The sequence below is a fragment of the Odocoileus virginianus genome, chromosome 22 (assembly GCF_023699985.2).
Source record: "Odocoileus virginianus isolate 20LAN1187 ecotype Illinois chromosome 22, Ovbor_1.2, whole genome shotgun sequence".
Lineage (NCBI taxonomy): Eukaryota > Metazoa > Chordata > Mammalia > Artiodactyla > Cervidae > Odocoileus > Odocoileus virginianus.
The window spans coordinates 47,699,605-47,717,180 of NC_069695.1; the positions used below are offsets into that span (position 1 = coordinate 47,699,605).

Here is a 17,576-nt window from a genome sequence, read left to right on the forward strand (position 1 = left end):
TCCTCCTGTCTCAATCTTTCCCAGTATCAGCGTCTTTTCCAATGAGTTGGATTTTCACATTAGGTGGCTAATAGTTCCTATTTTGAGGCTATGTAAATATTTGTTTCTCCTTAAACTTTTGAAGGGGGTCACAGAAGAAAAATTAAGGTAAGAATTTGTTACAGAATGGAATTCATTTGTACAAAATCACACCTTATGGATATATTTTGAGCTATTTAAAAATAAATCAATGAAGCTAACGGTGACTCTCTGTACCTGAGAGTTCATCATCCACTTTAAAAGAAGTACCAGTTATTTTACCACTTTTTATCTTTATTTAGAAGTTTTTGTGAAAATTGAGGGAAGAACTCAACTAGTCTCAAATCAAGAGTTGTAGACACTACAAATCTAAATAAAATATGTGCTCATTACATATGAGACAAATTATACTTTTACAAATAATTTCAAGTTTAACAAAATTGTCGACTTTTTTTACTCTGCAGAATGATTTTTAATTTTTAATTATGTGAATTAGCATTACACATATATATACATATATATACACACACTAGGCTTACTATTTCTCATCAAAATCCAGATTTTTAGTTTAATTTGAAAAGACAGAGAAGATCTGATCATCCTTGCCACAATTCTTACCAATTTCTAGTGTACTTATAAACTGACTCATGTAATTGAGCTACCTTTTTGAAATCATTCATATTTCTGATTCTTGATACAGAGTATACCAGAGAAAGTAACTATTAAAGCATCATTAAGGACACCATTAAATGCAGCCACTTGCCTTTTTTGGTTTTTTGTTGGTTTTTTTTGTTGTTGTTGTTTTTTAATACTACCTCATGAAAAAAGAAAGACACAAGCTATTTTTAACTATCAACTATCACAGCCATAATAATAGGAAAAATTCATTACACTAATTTCTGGTAAAATTCTGCTTAAAATAGTTGATACTTTTAAGCAATTAATAAAATTGAATTGTGACAGAAAACAACCAGTTGGGATACAATTAAAATGGAAAGACTGAGTAAAAATTAAGAGAAATCCTCTATTAACCAACACCAGTGAGGCTCTGCCCCCTACAAAAGGCTGTTCTAAAGATCAAAGACACTTGATCAATGACCTCTAATTAAAGAGAAGTATAATGTTACAGAAGACAAGTTTAACTTTTCAAAGTAATCTATTTAAAAATTTAAGTTATAATTAACTGAGTCAAATGCCCAACATCCGAAGGTTTATCACCTGATGGTTTTAAAGATGACACCATCCCAAAGCTTTATAAAAGCACAGGAAGATATTTTGAGAAATGTATTTTAAAAAGCTCTTTGAAAAGACCTTAATGTAGTACTACTAATGAACATTATATAAATAGCAACAGAAGCAAATCAAGATACAGTTTTAAACCAAAGTGTCCTTACAAAAATCTTTTGTATATCTACATTTTATACTATTGTACTTAATGATGGGCCTCCCTCGTGGCTCAGTGGTAAAGAATCTGCCTTCTAATGCAGGAAACCTAGGTTCGATTTCTGGGTTGGGAAGATTCCCTGGAGAAGGAAAAGGCTACCACTCCAGTATTCTCGCCTGAAAAAAATCCCATAAACAGAGGAGCCTGGCAGGCTACAGTCCATGGCGTCGCAAGAGTCGGACACGACTGAGCGACTAAACAACAAGAACAACTTTAACGACATAGCACTCATTGATGAAATGGAGAAACTGAGAGTGTCTACATCAGAGGATTGTTTTGAGAATTGGACGAGTTAATATTCTAAAGCCTGTAAACAATACCAGCGTTAATATAAGAGCTCGACAAAACTGAATTCATAAATTGAGCATTTATCCAGGCACTGAAACTACAATGGTGAATAACAGTCAGAGAGACAATAAATAAACTAGTAGACACATGGATACTAGTGTCTATGTGTCTGCAATGAAGTTAGGGCAATGACAGAGGGCCTATGAGATTGGGCACTGTTATTTTACCTGGGCAGCCAGGAAATGCATAACCCACAGTTTAGAGCTTGACAAATGACAGGAGGCACATGGGAGCCAAGCAAGTATCTGTTGGATGAGCCTTCCAGGGAGAGGGCATTGCTGGAGCCCAGGCAGGGAAGCTGGAGCTTGGCAGAAGGCACCAAGGGGCAGCAAGGAGGCCAGCCTGGCTGGAAAATAGCAAGATAGGGTAGGCTGGAGAGACAGGAGGTTAAAGATGAGCCAGATCACGTAGGGACTTTGACAAAGACTCTAGTATCTCTGAATAAGAAAGGAAGACCCTCTTCCTAGCTGTAACAAAAGTATTGTGCAAAAATGATAAGTATCAGTTACCTTCTGATGGAAATTTTGACATTTTATTTTCAGTTTAAATGGAATAACCCATTGTAGGCAATGCTCTGTTGTCTAGGATCAAACATGATTATACTCTAGTTAAACAATTTAAAAATAAAGAATGGAGCCACTGAGCCCTTCCTTCTAGCCTCAGGGACACCTGAAGACTGGCCCTCCGCTGTATCTCCCTATTTTGTAGTAATGATAAGGACTCTTTACCACATTCAACAGTTGTTCAATATCTACTCATGAATTAGCCCAGAAAATCAACACAAAAATAATTTAGAGGAAGTTCTCAACAAAAGCCAATAAATAAGAAATGAATTGCTATACACAATAGACTCATAAATATTTATTACCAGATATTAAAAAAACTGTACTTTCTCTGATCTTATTAGAGCAAACCAATCTTTGATTAAAAATTGAGCAATCAATATGCTCTGAATACATAGTTGTTAATTATATAGCACCCCAACTAACTGTAGCAGGTGTGACAGAATGAGTCTGAATCCCAATACCTGGAATCTTTGCTGAATATGTATGCTAGCTTCTATTGCAAAGGGACTGTATAGCTAAAATAGAGTATCTTGAGATGTGGAGAGTATTGTGGATTATCCTGATGGGTCTGATCCAAGCACAAGAGTTGTTATAAAGGGAAGCGAGCTCAGAGTCAGAGAGAGGGACAGGAGATGCTATCCTCCTGGCTGTGAATATGAAATCTGGGGCTCTGAGCTAAGGAAATGTGGGTCATTTCTTGAAGCTAGAAAAGACAAAGAAATGGACTCTTCTTGACAGCCTGAAGAAGGCAAACAGTCCTGCAGAAATCTTGGCTTTAGGATTTCTGACTTTCAAAACTATGAGATAATAATGCTGTTTTAAGCCACTATGTTTTTGGTAATTTGCTGCAGCAGATTTCCATTGCAAATTTCTGTTGCAGCATCAACAGAAAACTAATATAGAAGGTAAAACAAAAATGAATGATTAGATTCTATCTGTTTCAAGTTTTGTGTTTTTCCCCCTACTTGAAGTTAACTGGAGAAAACTAAAAACAAAACAACAAAAACTTTAATCCACTTTCATTATCTGCACATAATGAGGGTTGAAATAGTAATTTCTACCAACTTTGAAATTATATTATTTAACATTTCCCTTTTATTAATAATCTGAAGAAGTGTGACTATTCTGCCTCCTCCAGTTTTGCACCAACTCTCTGAATTTACAGCAATAAGAATTTTAATAAGTTATTTTACTTTTAGTTATTCTGACATGTCAACTTCCCATAAAATATAGGCACCCAGTAAATATTTCTCCAATAGATCAACACATTAAAATGTACCAACCCATCAAAGCCAACATATCCAAAATTAAACCATTCCTAACTCAAACTCATTTGCTTCAATCTGTCTTCTTTAGATTTTCTTAGTGAAACTTTCAGTCTCTTAGTTTTCAAGAAGTTGTTGATTACCAAGCACCTATTTTCCACAAGTTATTTTTTCAAGCCAAACAATACAAAGCTATATTTAATTAGGTTACTATATATCTATGCTTTAAAATCAGCAGCAAATCAAACTGCCTAAATGAAATGGACAGCAAAATTAATTAAATTCTCATAGAGAAATTTGATCTCTTTAAGGTCTAGTTTCACAATAACCTAGGAAAAATGTCGGTAAGATGAATAAATTGTTTAATAATTACAACTTTTTATAGAAAATTAATTTGACTACACAGTACTAGGCCATGAAACTAAAAAGGAAGATTATAAAAAAGGCAGACATGTTTAGGCAGAATGCACAGAATAAATGATAAGAATTAAAGTATTTTATAAAGTATTTTCCATGAATGGGGACATATCTAACACTTTTTTACCAGACTATGTATAATGTCATCAAATTGGCTTCAAAATATATGTGATATATTTTATATTATAATATATAGTATATCTTATACATGATCTTTATATACCAAATGTACAAAAAATTGGAAGCCAGTTTTTATATTTATATTTGTATAAATATGATATATTTGACCTGGAGAAGACTCTGAGAGAATATTCAAGTATCTCAAAACTGAAGAACTGTTTGAGGAAGGAGGATTTGAAATTGTCTTTATTTCTTCCCCCAATCAAGATACATCATGAGTAAAATTTTCCAGTAGCCTACTCAACAGGATCCAGGGATTAATTATCCACAGTGCAGGTTTCCTAAAAGTGGTTCTGTTTGAGCCCAGACCACATGAGTTTGCTTCAGATTAGGAAGAGGAGATGCAATATAGTCACTCCCTTATGCAAAAGATTACTGTGGTAAAATAAATTTGAGGACTTGCTTGACTATTTACAAAATAATAGCAGAATTAAAACTCTGAAAAGCCATACATAAAGAAACTTGTGTGTCTTTTCTAAATTCTTTTTATCCATTAGGAATATTATGTCCTATTCCTAGAAATTATTGAAATTTTCCAGTACTTTCAGATATAGTTGAGTCCTGGAAAACTAATTATTATCTTCATAATTTCATAAAAGCCTTAGAAAATAACATCAATAAATATTTTAAGTGTCTACAAGACATATTGGATACTATTCAGGCACTGCCTATTTATCTGTTAAATATGTTTAAACAAGAATAAAGTGAGTTTGTTCTTAATGAAAAATGATCATTATCAACATAGACATTTTTTCATTATTTTTATAGACAAATCTCTGTACTGAATGCAGGACTCCAGATAATAATCACTTCCTGCAATAGAGAAGAAAATATTTCAAAGTAAGTAATCCTATGGCCTTTCAAGTTCTTAAACTCTTAAAACTGTCTTCTTGATTAATCTGCATCATCTAGTTCCTCCAGGACTTTTTGATTATGGAAATTATTGTTCAAAGAATTCCTATTAGCTTCACTCAGAAAGCTCTGTTCTTCAGGATGAAGATGGGAACAAAGATAATAATGTTTTCCTTGTACTACACACTTAACTTTACTACCCAGATGCACATATGTGTGAGGATGTGTCTGCTTTACTACTAGCAGCAAAATTACCTACATTTTACCTCTTAATCCACAGTTGCTGACATAGAACCTAATATTTATAGGACACACAAACTTATTCAATGAGTCACAGTTGGCTTTTGAATTCAGATGATCTGCGGTTTAATCTCAGTTCAATCCGATTTCATGACTATAATTAACTGAAGGGCTTCCTTGGTCGCTCAGTGGTAAAAAATCAGCCTGCCAATTCAGGAGACCCACACTCAATCCCTGGATCGAAAGATCACCTGGAGAAGGAAATGGCAACCCATTCCAGTATTCTTGCCTGGGAAATCCCATGGACAGAGGAGCCTGGCAGGGTACAGTCCATGAGGTCACAAAAGAGATGGACATGACTTGGTGACTAAACAACAACAGCAATTATTTTAATTACTGGTATTAAAACAAATTTATTTTTGTCATCAGTTCAGCTCAGTTCAGTTGTGTCTGACTCTTTGTGACCCCATGAATCACAGCACACCAGCTTCCCTGTCTATCACCAACTCCCAGAGTTTATTCAAACTCATGTCCATAGAGTCAGGGATGCCATCCAACCATCTCATCCTCTATTGTCCCCTTCTCCTCCTGCCCCCAATCCCTCCCAGCATCAGGGTCTTTTCCAATGAGTCAACCCTTCGCACGAGGTGGCCAAAGTACTGGAGTTTCAGCTTCAACATCAGTCCTTCCAATGAACACCCAGGACTTATCTCCTTTAGGATGGACTGGTTGGATCTCCTTGCAGTCCAAGGGACTCTCAAGAGTCTTCTCCAACACCACAGTTCAAAAACATCAATTTTTCGGCGCTCAACTTTCTTCACAGTCCAACTCTCACATCCATACATGACTACTGGAAAAACCATAGCCTCGACTAGATGGACCTTTGTTAGCAAAGTAATGTCTCTGCTTTTTAATATTCTATCTAGGTTAGTCATAACTTTCCTTCCAAGGAGTAAGTGTCTTTTAATTTCATGGCTGCAATCAACATCTGTAGTGATTTTGGAGCCCCCAAAATAAAGTCTGATACTGTTTCCACTCTTTCCCCATCTATTTGCCATGAAGTGATGGGACCAGATGCCATGATCTTAATTTTCTGAATGTTGAGCTTTAAGACAACTTTTTCACTCGCTTCTTTCACTTTCATCAAGAGGCTTTTTAGTTCCTCTTCACTTTCTGCAGTAAGGGTGGTGTCATCTGCATATCTGAGGTTATTGATATTTCTCCTGGAAGTCTTGATTCCAGCTTGAGCTTCATGCAGCCCAGCATTTCTCATGATGTACTCTGCATATAAGTTAAATAAGCAGGGTGACAATATACAGCCTTGATGTACTCCTTTTCCTATTTGGAACCAGTTTGTTGTTCCATGTCCAGTTCTAACTGTTGCTTCCTGGCCTGCATACAGGTTTCTCAAGAGGCAGGTCAGGTGGTCTGGTATTCCCATCTCTTTCAGAATTTTCCACAGTTTATTGTGATCCACACAGTCAAAGGCTTTGGCATAGTCAATAAAGCAGAAATTGATGTTTTTCTGGAACTCTCTTGCTTTCTTGATGATCCTGTGGATGTTGGCAATTTGATCTCTGGTTCCTCTGCCTTTTCTAAAACCAGCTTGAACATCTGAAAGTTCACAGTTCACGTATTGCTGAAGCCTGACTTGGAGAATTTTGAGCATTACTTGACTAGCATGTGAGATGAGTGCAATTGTGTGGTAGTTTGAGCATTCTTTGGGATTGCCTTTCTTTGGGATTGGAATGAAAACTGACCTTTTCCAGTCCTGTGGCCACTGCTGAGTTTTCCAAATTTGCTGGCATATGGAGTGCAGCACTTTCACAGCATCATCTTTCAGGATTTGAAATAGCTCAACTGAAATTCCATCACCTCCACTAGCTTTGTTCATAGTGATGTTTTCTAAGGCCCACTTGACTTCACATTCCAGGATGTCTGGCTCTAGGTGAGTGATCACACCATTGTGATTATCTGGGTCATGAAGATCTTTTTTGTACAGTTCTTCTGTGTATTTTGCCACCTCTTCTTAATATATTCTGCTTCTGTTAGGTCCATACCATTTCTGTTCTTTATTGAATCCATCTAACAATTAAAATACATATCTGTTGTTAGCTCAATGATATACAAATAATCCCATAGGATTATGGAACATAAATAATATAAGAGATATATGAAAAGTTGGCATGTATTTATTAGAACATCTCCTTTAAAGGTATTTGATCTGTTGCCTTGAGATCACATGGATTCTTTTCATTTCCTAAGGAGCTTTCTGGGGATAAGCAGAATATGAAATTTATTCTGAAACATAACTTAACAGACTTAGTCATACTACATGCTCTTTGTATTGCTGATTAACCTGAGAAATTTTCATTTGTTTTTCAGAAATGAAATAGAAAATTATATATAGAAACATAGTAATTTGACAAAGTAATAATAAATTACTAATTCATTCATTAATGAAGTTATGTTTTACAATATTTACACATTAAGGCAATCTTTAGAAAATTAATATTAATAGAATTCATCAGTAATAAAGAAATAAGAAAGAAAAATATGAGATGTTTTTATACAGACTTTATTTTCAGATTAGTGTAATTCAAGAAGCTAGTAGGAATACATATTTAAAACAATTTTTTTCCATATTTTCTGAAGTGATATGATGCATTATTGGTAGGATTAAATAGATTAAAGAAACAGAATCAGATAAATATGAAAGACAATCATGTTAAATTTTCTTTATTTGAATAAGACACACTATGAATATAGTAGTGAAAAGAGACTTGAATATTTACTAAAATTAATTTATAGTTATATATTGATGATGAAAAACTACTAGCAGGAATTCCTATTCTAATATGATGTATTAAAATGAAGTATGCACAAAGCCATGATCAAGCAATTACACTCCTCACATAAATCTCAAAAAAAATTGTCACAGGTCCATAAAGTGACATGAATAATATTACTTAGCACAGCATTACCTTTTGTTGTGGTTTGTTAGAGGGTAACTATTCATTTATCTGGAAGACTGCATAGGTTTTATGTGTAAAATTATTTAGCAAGAAATAATAATGGATATTGAATATATACATTGCAACAATGTTGGATCTGATATAGTATAGTACTCAATAAAAAAAGAAACATGACAAATGTCTGTATACACACAATCAGGTATGTGTACACGTGCGAATGATTTACCTAAAAAATAATTTTTCTGTACAAAAACATACAAAGAAAGTATACATATTAAACTATATGTATTGATTAGATTGATTAGAAATGTGCAGGAGCAAGAGAAAAATAGGAGAGGGACATGACATAAAAAGCAAATAAACTATTAAATAAAAGTAGAGATTTTTTGGAGGTTGATAAAAATGTAGTACAAATTTAGGAACGTGTTTAACTCAGTCCCTTACTACAGAACTTTTTATTATTTTTTATTTATATTTATTCAATTTTTAAATCTATGTTTAGTTTCTCAGCATGTGTTGTTTCTCGTTTTTAGATACTAACAGTGAATCAGTGAATAACAGACAAAAAACTTTCTCTGATGGAACTTACATATTACTTTAATATAATCAATATTTGAAAGTTATATTTCATATAAAAATTATTGGGACACTCAAATGGAAAATTTAAGATCTTTCCTTGTTTATAAAATCATTTTAAAAAATCAGATCAGAGGTATTAGCCAGCAGAAAATAAGAAAGTAAACCTTAGACACAGCCAATCAATAAATATTTTTTGAATGGTTGAATAATATAGCCATTTTGCTTTCAATTATAAATGCAAAATACACATTTGAAAAGCCCAAATTGGTAAATCTAGGATAAACTTTGAAGATTTCAGTTCACTAAATTGATTGTTAAAACTCAGGCAAACTTAAATTTTATGTGTAGAATATAGAAGTTTAACTCCATTAAAAAAAAAAAAAGCCCAAGATACCCAAAAGCTAAAGTCAATTCAAAGAGGATTATTTTCCATTAAGTGTTCTGAGCTATTGAATTACAGCTTCAGACAGATGAGAGTGGGAATTTATGATGGATAGTAAAAGCAATTACAATGCAGAATTAAGTATATCACTTGCAAATACTCTTTAGTTTTTAACTATAAATTTAATCTTCAGAAATATTACAGTAAATGAAATTTTTTCTATGAGTTCTTTATAATATGAATAATATGAAAACATAAAGTAAAAGTAGCTTTCTGCTTTGCTATAAAGGTTTGCTAAGCTCAGAGTTAAGTATTGATTCAATAATGCTAAGGTTAATATTTACACTCAATTCAATGTACCTTGTAATTAACAAAAAGCACTGATCAACTCAATCATAATTAAAATGCGACAACTTTGAATATCATGTAAGACTGCATTGTAGTAGATCTCATCAGGCAAACTAGAATTTAATTGAACTGAATGATAACCACTGATTTAAGGCATAATTTATTGGTGATTATATAAGAAAAATGTTTTATAAGCTAAATTTTTTGTTGTGATTTTTATTCATGTGAAGGGTGAAATTTTGTGTATTTTAAATATGAATCACTATTATGCTTTATTGTATTAGTTTGGGTTCTGTCTCAGTATAGGGTGCTATAGCAAATACACCATAGACCAGGCGGCATAAGCAAGGAACATTTATTTCTCTCAGCTCTGGAGGCTGGAAAGTCCGAGGTCCAGGTGCCAGTGGATGGGTGTCAGGCAAGAGCGTGCTTCCTGGTTTGCAGGTGCCTGGCTTTTGGCCTCTCATGCCAGAGAGCAGAGGGACAGTGAGCAAGTCCTCAGGTGTCTTCTTATGAGAGCACTAATCTTATACGTGGGGCCCACCTTCATGACCTACGCACTTCCCCAGACCCCAGCTCCTAACACAGTCACACTGGGGGTTTCGACATGTGGATTTCAAAGGGACATGGACACTCAAGTTTCTGCCATACAAAAAGAGACTAAAGTAAGGATAGTTTCTTTGGAAAATGACCGTTAAGAGGCCAGAGTGAAGGAGTGAGGACAGTCAGTTAAGCAGAAAAAGACAATCAAGTGGACTTGACCAAGATGCCACGGTGTGGCTGTGCTGGTGATGAGGCAGTTGTCTCTCGGCTCCAAACCCAGCCTTGCAGATGCAACCTGGGCTCGGCAATCCACATTTCTGCTTTGCCAGCTTGCTCACTGGTAGGCTTTGTGATAAAATGGCCCAAGGTGGACTGCAGGCCTTGAGTGGAAAGAGGCCACTTGCTCCTTCCTCTCCCCCTAACAGCCTGTGTTTATACTAAGCAGCAGTTCCCTCTGTAACAACTGTGAAACTATAGTTTCTCTGTAATTTTCAGAACCACTCTAATTAAGTTCTCTACAGACACCAGCCCAGGTGGCTAGGTGCTAAAGAATATGCCTGCCAAAGCAGGAGACTTGGGTTTGATCCCTGGGTTGGGAAGATCCCCTGGAGAAGGAAACAGCAACCTACTCCAGGATTCTTGCCTTGGGAAATCCCATGAGCAGAGGAGCCTGGCAGAGTACAGTCCATGGAGTAGCGAAAGAGTCCAACACAACTTAATGACTAAACCACAACCAACACCAGCGAGAAGGCATTCTTCTGGGACATCCAGACTACTTGCCACTTCCTATTACAGCAGAGACAATTAGCTGGATTTCACGATGCCCTTCCAAATTCTGAGACAGCCAGGGTTCCTGTGGACCATACTGTGAGTAACAACCGAGACATTTAAGTAGCCTCAGTAGCTTTCCCATGTAAAGTGAAAGTGAAAGTGAAGTGTCCGACTCTTTGCGACCCCATGAACTGTAGCCTACCAGGCTCCTCTGTCCATGGGATTTTCCAGGCAAGAGTACCAAAGTGGCATTGCCTTCTCCAGAGGATCTTCCCGACCTAGGGATCGAACCCATGTCTCCCACACTGTAAGCAAGACGCTTTACCATCTGCGCCACCAGGGTAAAACTATTTCATTAACTTTTTTTTTTTCCATTTTCCAAAGGGATTTGAAAAGAATAAATTGCCACATTAACTTGCAGATCTGACTTATCTGGTGCCACAGCTGCAGCTGGAGCCATCTCTTGTTAAGACTACAGTGTCCCCAGTCTAATGCAAACATCTGCTTGGTAGTTGCTGGGGCTGCAGAATAGATATGGCAGGACACTCCTCGCTGCCAGTGTCATTAACTACAATTCCACTGCTATGAGGAATTGCTATGCTTTATCATCATGATTAGGGTTGGGAGGGCAGTTTCTAAGACTTCCAACTGGCTTTTTCTATTGTGTTAGCTCTTACTCTGCAGGATAGAAAATTAATTTAAGGGCTCTGCCAGCTGCTAAGTATATTCATCCCAATTAGGTTCTCAAGGACCAAGGCAATGATGACAGAAGACCCACAGCGACAGATTCAAGCCAGGACTCTGTTCACACATGAACACCCTCTGCCTCCAGTCTAACTGCTTGGCTGTGCTGGCATTTGTGGCCCCTTCTATCTTTAACAGCTCTCACAAAGCCTGGCTTTCCTTTCCCCTCAGTGTACAATCGAGCTGACTAATGGGCACAGATAAATTTGGATAAGGTTTGAAAGAGTACTTACTATTTTTATTTGTAATGGTATTTCAGGGTCTTTTCTCAGAAGGAAACAACCAATCCACAATCAATGGGCCACAGACCTGAGATCCGGCTCAAGTCAAGAAATTGGGCAAGGCATCACAATTCTCCATTTGAGTAGATGACATAAGTCTTATATTAAGTGGCACTTGATTTTTTCTGGTTGTACAGGTAAGGACTACCCTACTGGGCTACCCATCTGCATGATACTACTATGTATGAACAGAATTTAAAGATTTTACATTCCTGGATAGGATAATATATAAAAGAATGAAATTTTTTTTCCAGGAAGCTAAAGTTTTTAAATAAGGCATAATATTCCTGAACAAACTATTAATGCCTAATTTGTTTTCCATACAAATAGAACAGTTAAAATTGTATGTACATTTAAAATAATGATCCTACTAACTACTATGTAAATGTGGAAAAGAAAAAGTAGAAAAGGCATCAAGAGGAGGATTAGGAAATTTGCCCAAGTTTAAAAGCCTTAGGAACTGATCTAATATTTGAAACCATTTCTGACTCCCAAGAAAATTGCCTATGTGCTTATGAAAGAAAATTACCATCCAAAAGAGCACAGCAGGTAATGAATAAATATTTTAGAAAAAGTACATGGGCAATATTTATAGAGGTTTTGCCTGATTTCTACAGAAGAAAGAATACGAGAACTAAGAATTGAGTGATCTTCATAGATTAGACAAAAAAGAAAAACAAGAGTGACAGCATACTACCTACTATTGATGGATTTCAAATCCAAGAAGGAGAAGACAGAGGAAGAGGAGAAAGTGGTCAAAATGTGTTAATAGGGACAAAACAGAACTGCCACATAGATTTCATTATACAACAAATGAGAAGTAAAGCCAAGATAGACTTCTTCTAATGGGAAAAAAAAATCACAAGGAATGTATATTTAATGATGATCATAAATGCACCATTTTTGGAGAAGTCTTTGGACATAGCCTCTCTCTCTTCTCTCTCTCTCTCTCTCTCTCTATATATATATATATATATATATATACACAGACACATATATACACATAGCCAATATATATATGTATAATATTATATTTTTTTAATGCATTTGCTATGAGTTTTAAAGAACTTACTCAATGATCTGAGAAGAAATTTTATTTGATCAAAAACCAAGTCAAGAACTAACATAATGCACAGAGGCAGGGCCTATACACTAAAGGATCTTAAAAAAAGACTTGAGTCAAGAGAGAGATGTGTTTAGAATGGAAAGCTCCAATATTATAAAATTAGCAATTATTTTAATTAACCCATAATTAAAGCAACTCCCCATATTAATTTTTATTTTGAATTTGAAATAGTGGGCTCTATAATTTACCCTAAAAATGTATAACAATGGCTAGAAAATGTTTTGAAAACAAATGAAGAACAAAGATTTGCTCTGTTACAAAAATAATGAATTATAAAGTAATTGTGGCGCAAGTAAACAGACACTGATTAATGAGGAGCCCCCAAATAGACTCACATGCCTATAAAATCAGCTTACCTGATTGAAGATATATATTTTAATGTAATGGACAGAATGTATGCCATACTCACTGTCTAATGATGGTACAACAATTCTTATTATTTATTTTGGTTATGATGTTTGGGACATGGTTATTGTTGATCCTGGACCTATAAACAAATATGTCCTCTCTTGGTTTAACAGATTACTCACTAAATTTCTTGAAGCCTATAAATCTCAGTTGTAAGTAAGGTGATGCAATTGTGCTAAAGTAAAATTGCTTGACATTAGTTTGATACGCTAGGCTGCATTTAAGACTGTGATTGATTTTCATGACAAACTTAATTGCCAGTTACTTTTTTCCTTCAGTTCCTAGTTTTTAAATGTCTGGATACTATTAATATTTTTATATCTAAATTCAACCCAACTTTAAAAATCCCTCTAGCTTTCTTACTTAGGCATAATACAGTCACGTAGTATGTAATGAGGAAGCTGTGACATTTAGTTTCCAGTCGGTTGGGGTCCACTTGGATGAAGTAAAAAGGGCCCACTGTCAGCGCTACAATGTGAACACATTAGACTGTAAATAGGCTAAAATACCTAGTATAGCAGCCTAGGCCTTCCCTGGCGGCTCAGCGGTAAAGAATCTGCCTGTAATGCAGGAGACCCAGGTTCAATCCCAGAGTCTGGAAGATTCCTTGGAGAAGGGAATGACTACCCACTCCAGGGCTCTTGCCTGGAGAATTCCATGGACAGAACTAGCAGACTACAGTCCATGGGGTCATAAAAGGTCAGACAGGACGGAGCAGCTAGCCCACAGAGGAAAGCTACACACAGAAAAACACAAAGAAGTTCAAAGATGGCCGCGGAAAGAATGAGAGTTCATTGGCTTCAGTTGGTGTCCTGCCTGGCACCTCACCTCCGCAGCAGCAGGGCTCCAGGATAATAATAATAGATACAGACAGAAGAGCTACAACACAGAGACTCTCTCTGAGGAGGGGTCCTCAAGGAAACCCAAAGGGAGGAGGCGAAAACAAGGGCGCCAGAGGAACCGGACAGCCCTGGCAGTGGAGCTCCAGCCGCCACCAAACAGCACACGCCTCCCAGCCCGGCGAACACACATCCTCCCCCCAGAGGTTGGCGGACCTGTCTCGTTCACCCAGGACAACGCGTGCAGCTTTCAGCAACCATCACAGAAACTTACAAGACACACCCAAAGCAAGAAAAGCAAATCCGAGAAGACCAGACTCTGGCATGAAGCATTGGAATCATCAGCCAGTGAATTCAATATAACCATGGATAATATGGAAAGAGCGCTAATGGAAAAAAAAAAAAAAAAAAAAACAGACAAGCTGTGAGGACAAATGGGTGAGGTTAACTGGGAAACCGAAACACTGAAAACAAATCAGAAGGAAATACTGGAAATAAAAAACATTGTAATAGAAGGGAAGGATGCCTGCTATGGTTTCATGAGTATATATGACACAACTGATGCAAGAATCTGTGAGGGCCGTGAGGGATCAATGGAAACTCTTCAAACTCGAACGCAAGGGAAAAAATAATTTAAAAAAAGAACAGAACATCTGAGAACTACGGGACAATTTCAGAAGATATACTGTATGCGTAATTGGAATCCCAGAAGAAGAAAGAGCAAATGGCACAGAAGAAATATTTGGAGTCATAATGGCCAAGAATGCTCCAAAATTGATGACAGACAAGAAACACATATTTTTTTAAGTCCTGTAAAAAACTGGCAATAAATAAGTAAAATAATACAAATTTAAAATGTATAAAGGAAAGGCAAAGAGAAAATCTTGAAAGTGGCCTGTGGGAGTGGTGAGACACCTTACTCACAGAAGAATAGAGACTGTCATACTAAGGGAAGTAAATCAGAGAAAGCAAATATCATATGATATTGATTATATGCAAGATCTTTAAAACAATGGTACAGACGAACTTAGCTACAAAATAGAAGTATCCTGGCATCTGCAGTCCACGGGGTTGCCAAGAGTCAGACACAGCTTGGCGACTGAACAAGAACAAGTAGAGTCACAGATATAGAGAACAAACCCACGGTTACCAGGGGATGTGGAGGGGGTGATAAATTGGGAGAACGGGATTGACATAAACACGGTGCTATATAGAAAATAGATAACTCATAAGAATCTGCTGTATAGTAAAGGGAACTCTACTCAATACTCATATGGGAAAGGGATCTAAAGAAGAGTAGATATGTGTATATGTATAACTGAATCACTGCTATACACCTGAAACAGACACAACATTATAAACCAACTATACTCCAATAAAAGTTTGTAACAAAGAATTACAGCAAACTTCTCATCAGAAACGATTCAAGCAAGAAAATAATGATATTCAATTTTTAGTGTTTGAAGGAAAAACACCAACTTAGAGCTCCCTATCAAATGAAATTAACCTTCAAAAATGAAAGAAAGCTAAAGCCCATCTAGACAAACAAAGACTAAGGGAATTAATCAGCAGAAAACCTGTCCTGCAAGAAATGTTAAAAGATTTTCATCAAGAAGGAAAATGATATATATTAGAAACATGGACCTACATTTCAAAAAGGAAGCGCATCAGAAGAGAAATAGATGAGGGTGAAACAGTCTTTTTCCTTGTTCTTAATCTAAGAAACAGCTGTTTAAGGTAGAAATGGTAACAAAGCATTGGATTGTCATAACAAATGACTAAGTGAAATGAAGGACAGAACATGGTACGGGACATGAAAGTCGCTCAGTCATGTCTGACTCTTTGAGACCCATGGACTATACAGTCCCTGGAATTCTCCAGGCCAGAATACTGGAGGGAGTGCCTTTCCCATCTCCAGGGGATCTTCCCAACCCAGGGATAGAACTCAGGTCTCCTGCATTGCAGGTGGATTCTTTACCATTTGAGCCACAAGGGAAGCCCAAGAATACTGGAGTGGGTAGTCTATCCCTTCTCCAGCAGATCTTCCTAATCCAGGAATTGAACCAGGGTCTCCTGCATTGCAGGAGGATTCTTTACCAACTGAGCTATGAGGGAAGCCAGAATATGGAAAGAGAGGGAGGAATTGGAAATATCTGATATAGGGCACTTGTAATGACACATGAAGTGGAACAGTTTCATATGAAGGTGAATGGAGCTTACTTAAAAATATGTGTTATAACAAAAGATAGTTTTCTTCAAGTGGTGCTGGAAAATCAGATTTCAGATGGAAAACAAGGAAACTCAAGATATTCTTTACCTCTTACATGAAAGTTAAAGGAATAATAGACTTAAATATAAAATGTAAAAATATTAAACATTTAAAAGGATAGGAGAAAATCTTCATGTTATTGGTTTAGGCAAAGAGTTCTTAAATATGACATTGAGTCAATAAAAATATTGTACATTTAACTTTAACACAATTAAAAGTTTTGTTTTGTATAAAACACTGACAACAGAATGAAAAATCAAACTATAGATGGAAGAATATAAATGCAAAGTGTATATATATTACAAAGGACTTGTGTCCAGAATATATAAAGCTTTCTCTAATCACAAAAATAAGAAGGAAGCACAACTAAATTAAAAAGACAAAAAGAATTTGGTAAGGGTTTTACAAGAGATCACGAAAGAATATATGGGAATAAAAAACATGCACATGGAAAGATGTCAAATAATATTGATCACTGGGGTGATTAATAATAAAACTGAAACACTATTATACACCTATTCGAATGTCTAAAATATAGAATTCTGATGATGCCAAGTACTGGTAACACACTGGGATCTTCAGTTTTCTGAAATGCATTTTTATGTATGGTATAAAGTATTTTAAGTAGGGGTCAGAGTACATTTGGAAAGTCAATCCATCATGTTATTGAAATTACCACACTCTCTCCACTGCACTGCGATATCACCTTTGTCATGAATTATCTAACAGAATATGTGTGTTCCTAGATGCTCTCTTACTTTCTATTGGTCACGTTGTCCTTGGGCCAAATCTGCCCAATAGGTATTAATAGAGATAAGACCTAGACATATAGGTTAAATGTTCCAGGTTTCCTCTTCAAAACCGCCATGGCCGCTCCTAGACGCATGCTGCTCTGGGTTTTTTGAAGTTGCGCCATTTCCCCAAAGAACTCTTAGCACTTTGACTGGAGTCATTTTGAGTCTATTGACTAATTTGTGAAGA

At 36.1% G+C, this 17,576-nt stretch overlaps 1 long non-coding RNA gene across 1 annotated transcript in view; it reads left to right on the forward strand.

Annotated features, from left to right (window-relative positions):
• The window catches only part of LOC139030451 (uncharacterized), a 34,998-nt gene extending 22,914 nt beyond the window's left edge, over positions 1-12,084 (forward strand). The window contains exons 2-3 of the long non-coding RNA XR_011482818.1: positions 5,007-5,078; positions 11,932-12,084. This is a non-coding gene — a long non-coding RNA (uncharacterized lncRNA). The remainder of the gene's footprint in view (positions 1-5,006; positions 5,079-11,931) is intronic.
• Positions 12,085-17,576: the final 5,492 nt, after the last annotated feature.